Source organism: Oncorhynchus tshawytscha, linkage group LG34, assembly GCF_018296145.1.
Source record: "Oncorhynchus tshawytscha isolate Ot180627B linkage group LG34, Otsh_v2.0, whole genome shotgun sequence".
Classification (NCBI taxonomy): Eukaryota; Metazoa; Chordata; class Actinopteri; order Salmoniformes; family Salmonidae; genus Oncorhynchus; species Oncorhynchus tshawytscha.
Genome location: NC_056462.1, coordinates 11,832,905 through 11,845,725, shown reverse-complemented (window position 1 = coordinate 11,845,725; position 12,821 = coordinate 11,832,905).

Below are 12,821 nucleotides of genomic sequence, written 5' to 3'. Positions count from 1 at the left end.
CCCACTCTCTCGTCCCCACTCTCTCCGTCCACCCACTCCCTCCGTCCCCACTCTCTCCCTCCGTGCCCTCTCTCCCTCCGTACCCACTCCCTCCGTACCCCTCCATCCGTCCCCACTCTCTCCGTCCCCACTCTCTCCGTCCCCACTCTCTCCGTCCCCACTCTCTCCGTCCCCACTCTCTCCGTCCCCACTCTCTCCGTCCGTCCCCACTCTCTCTCCGTCCGTCCCCACTCTCTCCGTCCGTCCCCACTCTCTCCCGTCCGTCCCCACTCTCTCCCTCCGTACCCACTCTCTCCCTCCGTACCCACTCTCTCCCTCCGTACCCACTCTCTCCTTCCCCACTCTCTCCGTCCCCACTTCCTCTATCCGTCCCCACTTCCTCCCTCTGTCCCCACTCTCTCTGTCCCCACTCCTCCCTCCGTCCCCACTCTCTCTGTCCCCACACTCATCTTCCGTGCCCACTCCCTCTGTCCCCACTCTCTCTGTCCCCACTCTCTCCTTCCGTGCCCACTCCCTCCGTCCCCACTCTCTCTGTCCCCACTCTCATCTTCCGTGCCCACTCCCTCCGTCCCCACTCTCTCTGTCCCCACTCTCTCTGTCCCCACTCTCTCCCTCCGTGCCCACTCCCTCTGTCCCCACTCTCTCCTTCCGTACCCACTCCCTCCGTCTCCACTCTCTCTGTCCCCACTCTCTCTGTCCCCACTCTCTCTGTCCCCACTCTCTCTGTCCCCACTCTCTCCTTCCGTACCCACTCCCTCCGTCCCCACTCTCTCTGTCCCCACTCTCATCTTCCGTACCCACTCCCTCCGTCCCCACTCCCTCCGTCCCCACTCTCTCCGTCCCCACTCTCTCCGTCCCCACTCCCTCCGTCCCCCCTCCCTACATCCCCACACTCTCCCTCCGTCCCCACTCCCTACATCCCCACACTCTCCCTCCATCCCCACTCCCTCCGTCCCCAGCACTCTCCCTCCGTCCCCACTCCCTCCGTCCCCACTCCCTCCGTCCCCCTCCCTACATCCCCACACTCTCCCTCCGTCCCCACTCCCTCCGTCCCCACACTCTCCATCCGTCTCCACTCCCTCCGTTCGTCCCGACTCTCTCCGCCCATCCCCACTCTCTCTGTCCCCACTCCCTCCGTCCCCACACTCTCCATCCGTCCCCACTCCCTCCGTTCGTCCCCACTCCCTCCGTCCCCACACTCTCCATCCGTCCCCACTCCCTCCTTCCGTCCCGACTCTCTCCGCCCATCCCCACTCTCTCCGTCCCCACTCCCCCCATCCCCACACTCTCCGTCCATCCCCACTCCCTCCGTCCCCACATTCTCCGTCCGTCCCGACTCCTCTGTCCCCACTCCCTCCGTCCACACACTCTCCCTCCGTCCCCACACTCTCCCTCCATCCCCTCCATCCATCCCCCTCCCTCCATCCCTCCATCCATCCCCACTCCCTCCATCCCCACACTCTCCGTCAGTCCCGACTCTCTCCGTCCATCCCCACTCCCTCCATCCCCACTCCCTCCATCCCCACACTCTCAGTCCATCCCCACTCCCTCCATCCCCACACTCTCAGTCCATCCCCACTCCCTCCATCCCCACATTCTCCATCCGTCCCGACTCCCTCCGTCCATCCCCACTCCGTCCGTCCCCACTCCCTCCGTCCCCGCTCCCTCCGTCCTCACACTCTCCCTCCGTCCCCACACTCTCTGTTCGTCCCGACTCTCTCCGTCCATCCCCACTCCCTCCGTCCCCACTCCCTCTGTCCCCACTCCCTCCGTCCACACACTCTCCATCCGTCCCCACTCCCTCCGTCCCCACATTCTCCGTCCATCCCGACTCCCTCCGTCCCCACACTCTCCGTCTGTCCCCACTCCCTCTGTCCCCTCTCCCTCTGTCCCCACTCTCTCCCTCTGTCCCCACTCTCTCCTTCAGTCCCCACACTCTCCGTCTGTCCCCACTCCCTCTGTCCCTCTCCCTCTGTCCCCACTCTCTCTCTCCGTCCCCACTCTCTCCGTCCCCACTTCCTCCATCCGTCCCCACTCCCTCATCCCCACTCCCTCCGTCCCCACTCCCTCATCCCCACTCCCTCCGTCCCCACACTCTCCCTCCATCCCCACTCCCTCCGTCCCCACACTCTCCGTTCGTCCCCACTCACTCCGTGACCACACTCTCCATCCGTCCCCACACTCTCCGTTCGTCCCGACTCTCTCCGTCCATCCCCAGACTCTCCGTTCGTCCCGACTCTCTCCATCCATCCCCACTCCGTCCTTCCCCACTCCCTCCGTCCCCTCTCCCTCCGTCCCCACACTCTCCCTCCGTCCCCACTCCCTCCGTCCCCACACTCTCCGTTCGTCCCGACTCTTTCCGTCCATCCCCACTCCCTCCGTCCCCACTCCCTCTGTCCCCACTCCCTCCGTCCACACACTCTCCATCCGTCCCCACTCCCTCCGTCCCCACACTCTCCGTCAGTCCCGACTCTTTCCGTCCATCCCCACTCCCTCCGTCCCCACTCCCTCTGTCCCCACTCCCTCCGTCCACACACTCTCCATCCGTCCCCACTCCCTCCGTCCCCACACTCTCCGTCAGTCCCGACTCTGTCCGTCCATCCCTACTCCCTCCGTCCACACTCTCCATCCGTCCCCACTCCCTCTGTCCCCACTCCCTCCGTCCACACACTCTCCATCCGTCCCCACTCCCTCCGTCCCCACACTCTCCGTCAGTCCCGACTCTCTCCGTCCATCCCCACTCCCTCCATCCCCACTCCCTCCATCCCCACACTCTCCTCCATCCCCACTCCCTCCGTCCCCACACTCTCCATCCGTCCCCACTCCCTCCGTCCCCACACTCTCCGTTCGGCCCCACTCCCTCCGTCCCCACTCCCTCCGTCCCCACTCCCTCCGTCCCCTCTCCCTCCGTCCCCACACTCTCCCTCCGTCCCCACTCCTTCTGTCCCCACTCCCTCTGTCCCCACTCCCTCTTTCCCCTCTCCCTCCGTCCACACACTCTCCATCCGTCCCCACTCCCTCCGTCCCCACACTCTCCGTCCGTCCCCACTCCCTCCGTCCCCACTCCCTCCGTCCCCACACTCTCCGTTCGTCCCGACTCTTTCCGTCCATCCCCACTCCCTCCGTCCCCACTCCCTCCGTCCCCACTCCCTCTGTCCCCACTCCCTCCGTCCACACACTCTCCATCCGTCCCCACACTCTCCGTCAGTCCCGACTCTCTCCGTCCATCCCCCTCCCTCCATCCCCACTCCCTCCATCCCCACACTCTCCTCCATCCCCTCTCCGTCCATCCCCACTCCCTCCATCCCCACTCCCTCCGTCCCCACACTCTCCGTCCATCCCCACTCCTTCCATCCCCACACTCTCCTCCATCCCTCTCCGTCCATCCCCACTCCCTCCATCCCCACTCCCTCCATCCCCACTCTCCTCCATCCCCACTCTCCATCCGTCCCCACATTCTCCGTCCGTCCCCACTCCCTCCGTCCCCACACTCTCCGTCTGTCCCCACTCCCTCTGTCCCCACTCCCTCTGTCCCCACTCCCTCTGTCCCCACTCCCTCCGTCACCACTCCCTCTGTCCCTCTCCCTCCGTCCCCACTCCCTCCGTCTCCACTCCCTCCGTCCCCACACTCTCCATCCGTCCCCACTCCCTCCGTCCCCACACCCTCCGTTCGTCCCCACTCCCTCCGTGACCACACTCTCCATCCGTCCCCACTCCCTCCGTCCCCACTCCCTCCGTCCCCACTCCCTCCGTCCCCACTCCCTCCGTCCCCACTCTCCCTCCGTCCCCCTCCTCCTTCTGTCCCAACTCCCTCTGTCCCCACTCCCTCTTTCCCCACTCCCTCCGTCCCACACTCTCCATCCGTCCCCACTCCCTCCATCCCCACACTCTCCGTCCGTCCCCACTCCCTCCGTCCCCACTCCCTCCGTCCCCACACTCTCCGTTCGTCCCGACTCTTTCCGTCCATCCCCACTCCCTCTGCCCTCCGTCCCCCACTCTCCGTTCTCCCTCCGTCCCACACTCTCCATCCGTCCCCACTCCCTCCGTCCCCACACTCTCCGTCAGTCCCCACTCCCTCCGTCCCCACACTCTCCTCCATCCCCCCCTCCTTCCCTGTCCCCACTCCCTCCGTCCCCCACTCCTTCTGTCCCCACTCCTTCTGTCCCCGTTCTCCTTCTGTCCCCACTCCTTCTGTCCCCACTCCCTCTGTCCCCACTCCCTCTGTCCCCACTCCCTCCGTCCACACACTCTCCATCCGTCCCCACTCCCTCCGTCCCCACACTCTCCGTCAGTCCCGACTCTCTCCGTCCATCCCCACTCCCTCCATCCCCACTCCCTCCATCCCCACACTCTCCTCCATCCCCACTCCCTCCGTCCCCACACTCTCCATCCGTCCCCACTCCCTCCGTCCCCACACTCTCCGTTCGGCCCCCTCCCTCCGTGACCACACTCTCCATCCGTCCCCACTCCCTCCGTCCCCTCTCCCTCCGTCCCCACACTCTCCCTCCATCCCCACTCCCTCTGTCCCCACTCCCTCTGTCCCCACTCCCTCTGTCCCCACTCCCTCTTTCCCCACTCCCTCCGTCCACACACTCTCCCTCCGTCCCCACTCCCTCCGTCCCCACACTCTCCGTTCGTCCCGACTCTTTCCGTCCATCCCCACTCCCTCTGCCCATACTCCCTCCGTCCACATACTCTCCATCCGTCCCCACTCCCTCCGTCCCCACACTCTCCGTCAGTCCCCACTCCCTCCATCCCCACTCCCTCCATCCCCACACTCTCCTCCATCCCCTCTCCGTCCATCCCCACTCCCTCCATCCCCACTCCCTCCATCCCCACACTCTCCTCCATCCCCACTCCCTCCGTCCCCACATTCTCCGTCCGTCCCCACTCCCTCCGTCCCCACACTCTCCGTCTGTCCCCACTCCCTCTGTCCCCACTCCCTCTGTCCCCACTCCCTCCGTCACCACTCCCTCTTTCCCCTCTCCCTCCGTCCCCACACTCTCCATCCGTCCCCACTCCCTCCGTCCCCACACTCTCCGTTCGTCCCCACTCCCTCCGTGACCACACTCTCCATCCGTCCCCACTCCCTCCATCCCCACTCCCTCCGTCCCCACTCCCTCCGTCCCCACTCCCTCCGTCCCCTCTCCCTCCGTCCTCACACTCTCCCTCCAGGTCCCCAATCCTTATGTCTCCACTCCCTCTGTCCCCACTCCCTCTGTCCCCACTCCCTCTTTCCCCACTCCCTCCGTCCAGACACTCTCCATCCGTCCCCACTCCCTCCGTCCCCACACTCTCCGTCCGTCCCCACTCCCTCTGTCCCCACTCCCTCCGTCCACACACTCTCCATCCGTCCCCACTCCCTCCGTCCCCACACTCTCCGTCAGTCCCGACTTTCTCCGTCCATCCCCACTCCCTCCATCCCCACTCCCTCCATCCCCACACTCTCCGTCCATCCCCACTCCCTCCGTCCCCACATTCTCCCTCCATCCCCACACTCTCCGTCCATCCCCACTCCCTCCGTCCCCACATTCTCCGTCCATCCCCACTCCCTCCATCCCCACTCCCTCCATCCCCACACTCTCCGTCCATCCCCACTCCCTCCGTCCCCACATTCTCCGTCCGTCCCGACTCCCTCCGTCCCCACACTCTCCGTCTGTCCCCACTCCCTCTGTCCCCACTCCCTCTGTCCCCACTCCCTCCATCCCCACTCCCTCCATCCCGACTCCCTCCGTCCCGACTCCCTCCGTCCCGACTCCATCCGTCCCCACACTCTACCTCCGTCCCCACTCTGTCCTTCCCCACTCCCTCCGTCCCCACACTCTCCGTCCATCCCCACTCCCTCCGTCCCCACTCCCTCCGTCCCTCTCCCTCCGTCCCCACACTATCCCTCCGTCCCCACTCCCTCCGTCCCCACACTCTCTGTTCGTCCCGACTCTCTCCGTCCATCCCCACTCCCTCCGTCCCCACTCCCTCTGTCCCCACTCCCTCCGTCCACACACTCTCCATCCGTCCCCACTCCCTCCGTCCCCACATTCTCCATCCGTCCCCGACTCCCTCCGTCCCCACACTCTCCGTCTGTCCCCACTCCCTCCGTCCACACACTCTCCCTCTGTCCCCACTCTCTCCCTCTGTCCCCACTCTCTCCTTCCGTCCCCACTCTCTCCTTCCGTCCCCACTCTCTCCGTCCCCACTCTCTCCGTCCCCACTTCCTCCATCCGTCCCCACTCCCTCATCCCCACTCCCTCCGTCCCCACACTCTCCCTCCATCCCCACTCCCTCCGTCCCCACACTCTCCGTTCGTCCCCACTCACTCCGTGACCACACTCTCCATCCGTCCCCACACTCTCCGTTCGTCCCGACTCTCTCCGTCCATCCCCACACTCTCCGTTCGTCCCGACTCTCTCCATCCATCCCCACTCCGTCCTTCCCCACTCCCTCCGTCCCCTCTCCCTCCGTCCCCACACTCTCCCTCCGTCCCCACTCCCTCCGTCCCCACACTCTCCGTTCGTCCCGACTCTGTCCGTCCATCCCCACTCCCTCCGTCCCCACTCCCTCCGTCCCCACTCCCTCTGTCCCCACTCCCTCCGTCCACACACTCTCCATCCGTCCCCACTCCCTCCGTCCCCACACTCTCCGTCAGTCCCGACTCTCTCCGTCCATCCCCACTCCCTCCATCCCCACTCCCTCCATCCCCACACTCTCCTCCATCCCCACTCCCTCCGTCCCCACACTCTCCATCCGTCCCCACTCCCTCCGTCCCCACACTCTCCGTTCGGCCCCACTCCCTCCGTGACCACACTCCATCCGTCCCCACTCCCTCCGTCCCTCTCCCTCCGTCCCCACACTATCCCTCCGTCCCCACTCCCTCCGTCCCCACACTCTCTGTTAGGTCCCGACTCTCTCCGTCCATCCCCACTCCCTCCGTCCCCACTCCCTCTGTCCCCACTCCCTCCAGTCCACACACTCTCCATCCGTCCCCACTCCCTCCGTCCCCACATTCTCCATCCGTCCCGACTCCCTCCGTCCCCACACTCTCCGTCTGTCCCCACTCCCTCCGTCCACACACTCTCCCTCTGTCCCCACTCTCTCCCTCTGTCCCCACTCTCTCCTTCCGTCCCCACTCTCTCCTTCCGTCCCCACTCTCTCCAGGTCCCCACTCTCTCCGTCCCCACTTCCTCCATCCGTCCCCACTCCCTCATCCCCCTCCCTCCGTCCCCACACTCTCCCTCCATCCCCACTCCCTCCGTCCCCACACTATCCGTTCGTCCCCACTCACTCCGTGACCACACTCTCCATCCGTCCCCACACTCTCCGTTCGTCCCGACTCTCTCCGTCCATCCCCACACTCTCCGTTCGTCCCGACTCTCTCCATCCATCCCCACTCCGTCCTTCCCCACTCCCTCCGTCCCCTCTCCCTCCGTCCCCACACTCTCCCTCCGTCCCCACTCCCTCCGTCCCCACACTCTCCGTTCGTCCCGACTCTTTCCGTCCATCCCCACTCCCTCCGTCCCCACTCCCTCTGTCCCCCTCCCTCCGTCCACACACTCTCCATCCGTCCCCACTCCCTCCGTCCCCACACTCTCCGTCAGTCCCGACTCTCTCCGTCCATCCCCCTCCCTCCATCCCCACTCCCTCCATCCCCACACTCTCCTCCATCCCCACTCCCTCCGTCCCCACACTCTCCATCCGTCCCCACTCCCTCCGTCCCCACACTCTCCGTTCGTCCCCACTCCCTCCGTGACCACACTCTCCATCCGTCCCCACTCCCTCCGTCCCCTCTCCCTCCGTCCCCACACTCTCCCTCCGTCCCCACTCCCTCCATCCCCACTCCCTCCATCCCACTCCTCCGTCCCGACTCCCTCCGTCCCGACTCCATCCGTCCCCACACTCTACCTCCGTCCCCACTCTGTCCTTCCCCACTCCCTCCGTCCCCACACTCTCCGTCCATCCCCACTCCCTCCAGGTCCCCACTCCCTCCGTCCCTCTCCCTCCGTCCCCACACTATCCCTCCGTCCCCACTCCCTCCGTCCCCACACTCTCTGTTCAGTCCCGACTCTCTCCGTCCATCCCCACTCCTCCAGTCCCACTCCCTCTGTCCCCACTCCCTCTGTCCCCACTCCCTCGTCCCCACTCCCTCCACACACTCTCCATCCGTCCCCACTCCCTCCGTCCCCACATTCTCCGTCCGTCCCGACTCCCTCCGTCCCCACACTCTCCGTCTGTCCCCACTCCCTCCGTCCACACACTCTCCCTCTGTCCCCACTCTCTCCCTCTGTCCCCACTCTCTCCTTCAGTCCCCACTCTCTCCTTCCGTCCCCACTCTCTCCGTCCCCACTCTCTCCGTCCCCACTTCCTCCATCCGTCCCCACTCCCTCATCCCCACTCCCTCCGTCCCCACACTCTCCCTCCATCCCCACTCCCTCCGTCCCCACACTCTCCGTTCGTCCCCACTCACTCCGTGACCACACTCTCCATCCGTCCCCACACTCTCCGTTCGTCCCGACTCTCTCCGTCCATCCCCACACTCTCCGTTCGTCCCGACTCTCTCCGTCCATCCCCACACTCTCCGTTCGTCCCGACTCTCTCCATCCATCCCCACTCCGTCCTTCCCCACTCCCTCCGTCCCCTCTCCCTCCGTCCCCACTCCCTCCGTCCCCACACTCTCCGTTAGTCCCGACTCTGTCCGTCCATCCCCACTCCCTCCGTCCCCACTCCCTCTGTCCCCACTCCCTCCGTCCACACACTCTCCATCCGTCCCCACTCCCTCCGTCCCCACACTCTCCGTCAGTCCCGACTCTCTCCGTCCATCCCCACTCCCTCCATCCCCACTCCCTCCATCCCCACACTCTCCTCCATCCCCACTCCCTCCGTCCCCACACTCTCCATCCGTCCCCACTCCCTCCGTCCCCACACTCTCCGTTCGGCCCCACTCCCTCCGTCCATCCCCTCCTCTCCATCCGTCCCCACTCACTCTCCGTCCCCTCTCCCTCCGTCCCCCACTCTCCCTCCGTCCCACTCCCCCACTCCCTGTCCCACATTCCTTCTGTCCCCACTCCCTCTGTCCCCACTCCCTCTATCCCCACTCCTCTCCGTCCCCCACTCTCCATCCGTCCCCACTCCCTCCGTCCCCACACTCTCCGTCCCGACTCCCCACTCCCTCCGTCCCCACACTCTCCGTCCATCCCCCTCCCTCCATCCTCCACTCCTCCGTCCCCCACACTCTCCTCCATCCCCCTCTCCCTCCGTCCCCACTCCCTCCGTCCCCACTCCCTCAGTCCACTCTCTCCGTCCATCCCCACTCCCTCCATCCCCCTCCCTCTGTCCCCCACTCTCCCTCCTTCACCACTCCTCTGTCCCCTCTCCCTCCGTCCCCTCTCCCTCCATCCCCACTCCCTCCGTCTGTCCCCACTCCTCTGTCCCCACTCCCTCTGTCCCCACTCTCCTCCTTCACCACTCCCTCTCCGTCCTCCTCCGTCCCCCTCCCTCCGTCCCCACTCCCTCCGTCCCCACACTCTCCTCCATCCCCACACTCTCCGTCCATCCCCCTCCCTCCGTCCCCCTCCCTCCATCCCCACACTCTCCGTCCATCCCCCTCCCTCCGTCCCCCACTCCCTCCAGTCCCCACTCCCTCCGTCCCCACACTCTCCGTCTGTCCCACTCCTCTGTCCATCCCCACTCCCTCCGTCCCACTCCCTCTGTCCCCCTCTCCCTCCGTCCCCCCCCTCTCCATCCGTCCCCACGTTCTCCGTCCCGTCCCCACTCCCTCCGTCCCCACACTCTCCGTTCTGTCCCCACTCCCTCTGTCCCCACTCCCTCTGTCCCCACTCCCTCCTTCACCACTCCCTCTGTCCCCACTCCCTCCGTCCCCACTCCCTCCGTCTCCACTCCCTCCGTCCCCACACTCTCCATCCGTCCCCACTCCCTCCGTCCCCACACCCCCTTCGTCCCCACTCCCTCCTGACCCGTCCCCACACTCTCCATCCGTCCCCACTCCCTCCGTCCCCCACTCCCTCCGTCCCCCACTCCCTCCGTCCCCACACTCTCCTCAGGTCCCCACTCCCTTCTGTCCCCACTCCCTCTGTCCCCACTCCCTCTTTCCCCACTCCCTCCGTCCCACACTCCCTCTGCCCATACTCCCTCCGTCCACATACTCTCCATCCGTCCCCACTCCCTCCGTCCCCACACTCTCCGTCAGTCCCGACTCTCTCCGTCCATCCCCACTCCCTCCATCCCCACTCCCTCCGTCCCCCTCTCTCCTCCATCCCCACTCCCTCCGTCCCCACACTCTCCGTCTGTCCCCACTCCCTCTGTCCCCACTCCCTCTGTCCCCCTGTCCCCCCTCTGTCCCCACTCCCTCCCTCCGTCCCCACACTCTCCGTTAGGTCCCCACTCCCTCCGTGACCACACCCTCCATCCGTCCCCACTCCCTCCGTCCCCACTCCCTCCGTCCCCACTCCCTCCGTCCCCTCTCCCTCCGTCCTCACCTCTCCCTCCGTCCCCAATCCTTATGTCTCCACTCCCTCTGTCCCCACTCCCTCTGTCCCCACTCCCTCTTTCCCCCACTCCCTCCGTCCAGACACTCTCCATCCGTCCCCACTCCCTCCGTCCCCACACTCTCCGTCGTCCCCACTCCCTCCAGGTCCCCACTCCCTCCGTCCACACACTCTCCATCCGTCCCCACTCCCTCTGTCCCCACTCCCTCTGTCCACACACTCTCCATTCGTCCCCACTCCCTCCGTCCCCACACTCTCCGTCCATCCCCACTCCTCCATCCCCACTCCCTCCATCCCCACACTCTCCGTCCATCCCCACTCCCTCCGCCCCACATTCTCCGTTTGTCCGACTCTCTCCGTCCATCCCCACTCCCTCTGTCCCCACTCCCTCCGTCCACACACTCTCCATCGTCCCCACTCCCTCCGTCCCCACACTCTCCGTCCGTCCCCACTCCCTCCGTCCCCACTCCCTCCGTCCCCACACTCTCCGTCAGTCCCGACTCTCTCCTTCCATCCCCACTCCCTCCGTCCCCACACTCTCCGTTCGGCCCCACTCCCTCCGTGACCACACTCTCCATCCGTCCCCACTCCCTCCGTCCCCCCTCCCTCCGTCCCCACTCTCCCTCCGTCCCCACTCCTTCTGTCCCCACTCCCTCTGTCCCCACTCCCTCTTCCCCACTCCCTCCGTCCCACACTCTCCATCCGTCCCCACTCCCTCCGTCCCCACACTCTCCGTCCGTCCCCACTCCCTCCGTCCCCCACTCCCTCCGTCCCCACACTCTCCGTTGGTCCCGACTCTTTCCGTCCATCCCCACTCCCTCCGTCCCCACTCCCTCTGTCCCCACTCCCTCCGTCCACACACTCTCCATCCGTCCCCACTCCCTCCGTCCCCACACTCTCCGTCAGTCCCGACTCTCTCCGTCCATCCCCTCCCTCCATCCCCACTCCCTCCATCCCCACACTCCTCTCCATCCCCTCTCCGTCCATCCCCACTCCCTCCATCCCCACTCCCTCCGTCCCCACACTCTCCGTCCATCCCCACTCCTTCCATCCCCACTCCCTCCATCCCCCACTCTCCTCCATCCCACTCTCCATCCGTCCCCACATTCTCCGTCCGTCCCCACTCCCTCCGTCCCCACACTCTCCGTCTGTCCCCACTCCCTCTGTCCCCACTCCCTCCGTCCCCACTCCCTCTGTCCCCTCTCCCTCCGTCCCCACTCCCTCCGTCTCCACTCCCTCCGTCCCCACACTCTCCATCCGTCCCCACTCCCTCCGTCCCCCACACTCTCCGTTCGTCCCCACTCCCTCCGTCCCCACTCTCCATCCGTCCCCACTCCTCCGTCCCCACTCCCTCCGTCCCCACTCCCTCCGTCCCCTCTCCCTCCGTCCCCCCACTCTCCCTCCGTCCCCACTCCTTCTGTCCCCACTCCCTCTGTCCCCACTCCCTCAGTCCCCCTCCCTCCGTCCCACACTCTCCATCCGTCCCCACTCCCTCCGTCCCCACACTCTCCGTCCGTCCCCACTCCCTCCGTCCCCACACTCTCCGTTCGTCCCGACTCTTTCCGTCCATCCCCACTCCCTCTGCCCCACTCCCTCCGTCCACATACTCTCCATCCGTCCCCACTCCCTCCGTCCCCACACTCTCCGTCAGTCCCGACTCTCTCCGTCCATCCCCACTCCCTCCATCCCCACACTCTCCTCCATCCCCTCTCCGTCCATCCCCACTCCCTCCATCCCCACTCCCTCCATCCCCCACTCTCCTCCGTCCCCACTCCCTCCGTCCCCACATTCTCCGTCAGTCCCACTCTCCATCCGTCCCCACTCCCTCCGTCCCCACTCCCTCCGTCCCCTCTCCTCCGTCCTCACTCTCCCTCCGTCCCCAATCCTTATGTCTCCACTCCCTCTGTCCCCACTCCCTCTGTCCCCACTCCCTCTTTCCCCACTCCCTCCGTCCACACACTCTCCATCCGTCCCCACTCCCTCCGTCCCCACACTCTCCGTCGTCCCCACTCCCTCCGTCCCCACTCCCTCCGTCCCCACACTCTCCGTCAGTCCCGACTCTCTCCGTCCATCCCCACTCCCTCCGTCCCCACACTCTCCGTCTGTCCCCACTCCCTCCGTCCCACACTCTCCATCCGTCCCCACTCCCTCCGTCCCCACACTCTCCGTCAGTCCCGACTCTCTCCGTCCATCCCCACTCCCTCCATCCCCACGCTCTCCGTCCATCCCCACTCCTCCGTCCCCATTCTCCGTCCGTCCCGACTCCCTCCGTCCCCACACTCTCAGTCTGTCCCCACTCCCTCCGTCCCCACTCCCTCCGTCCCC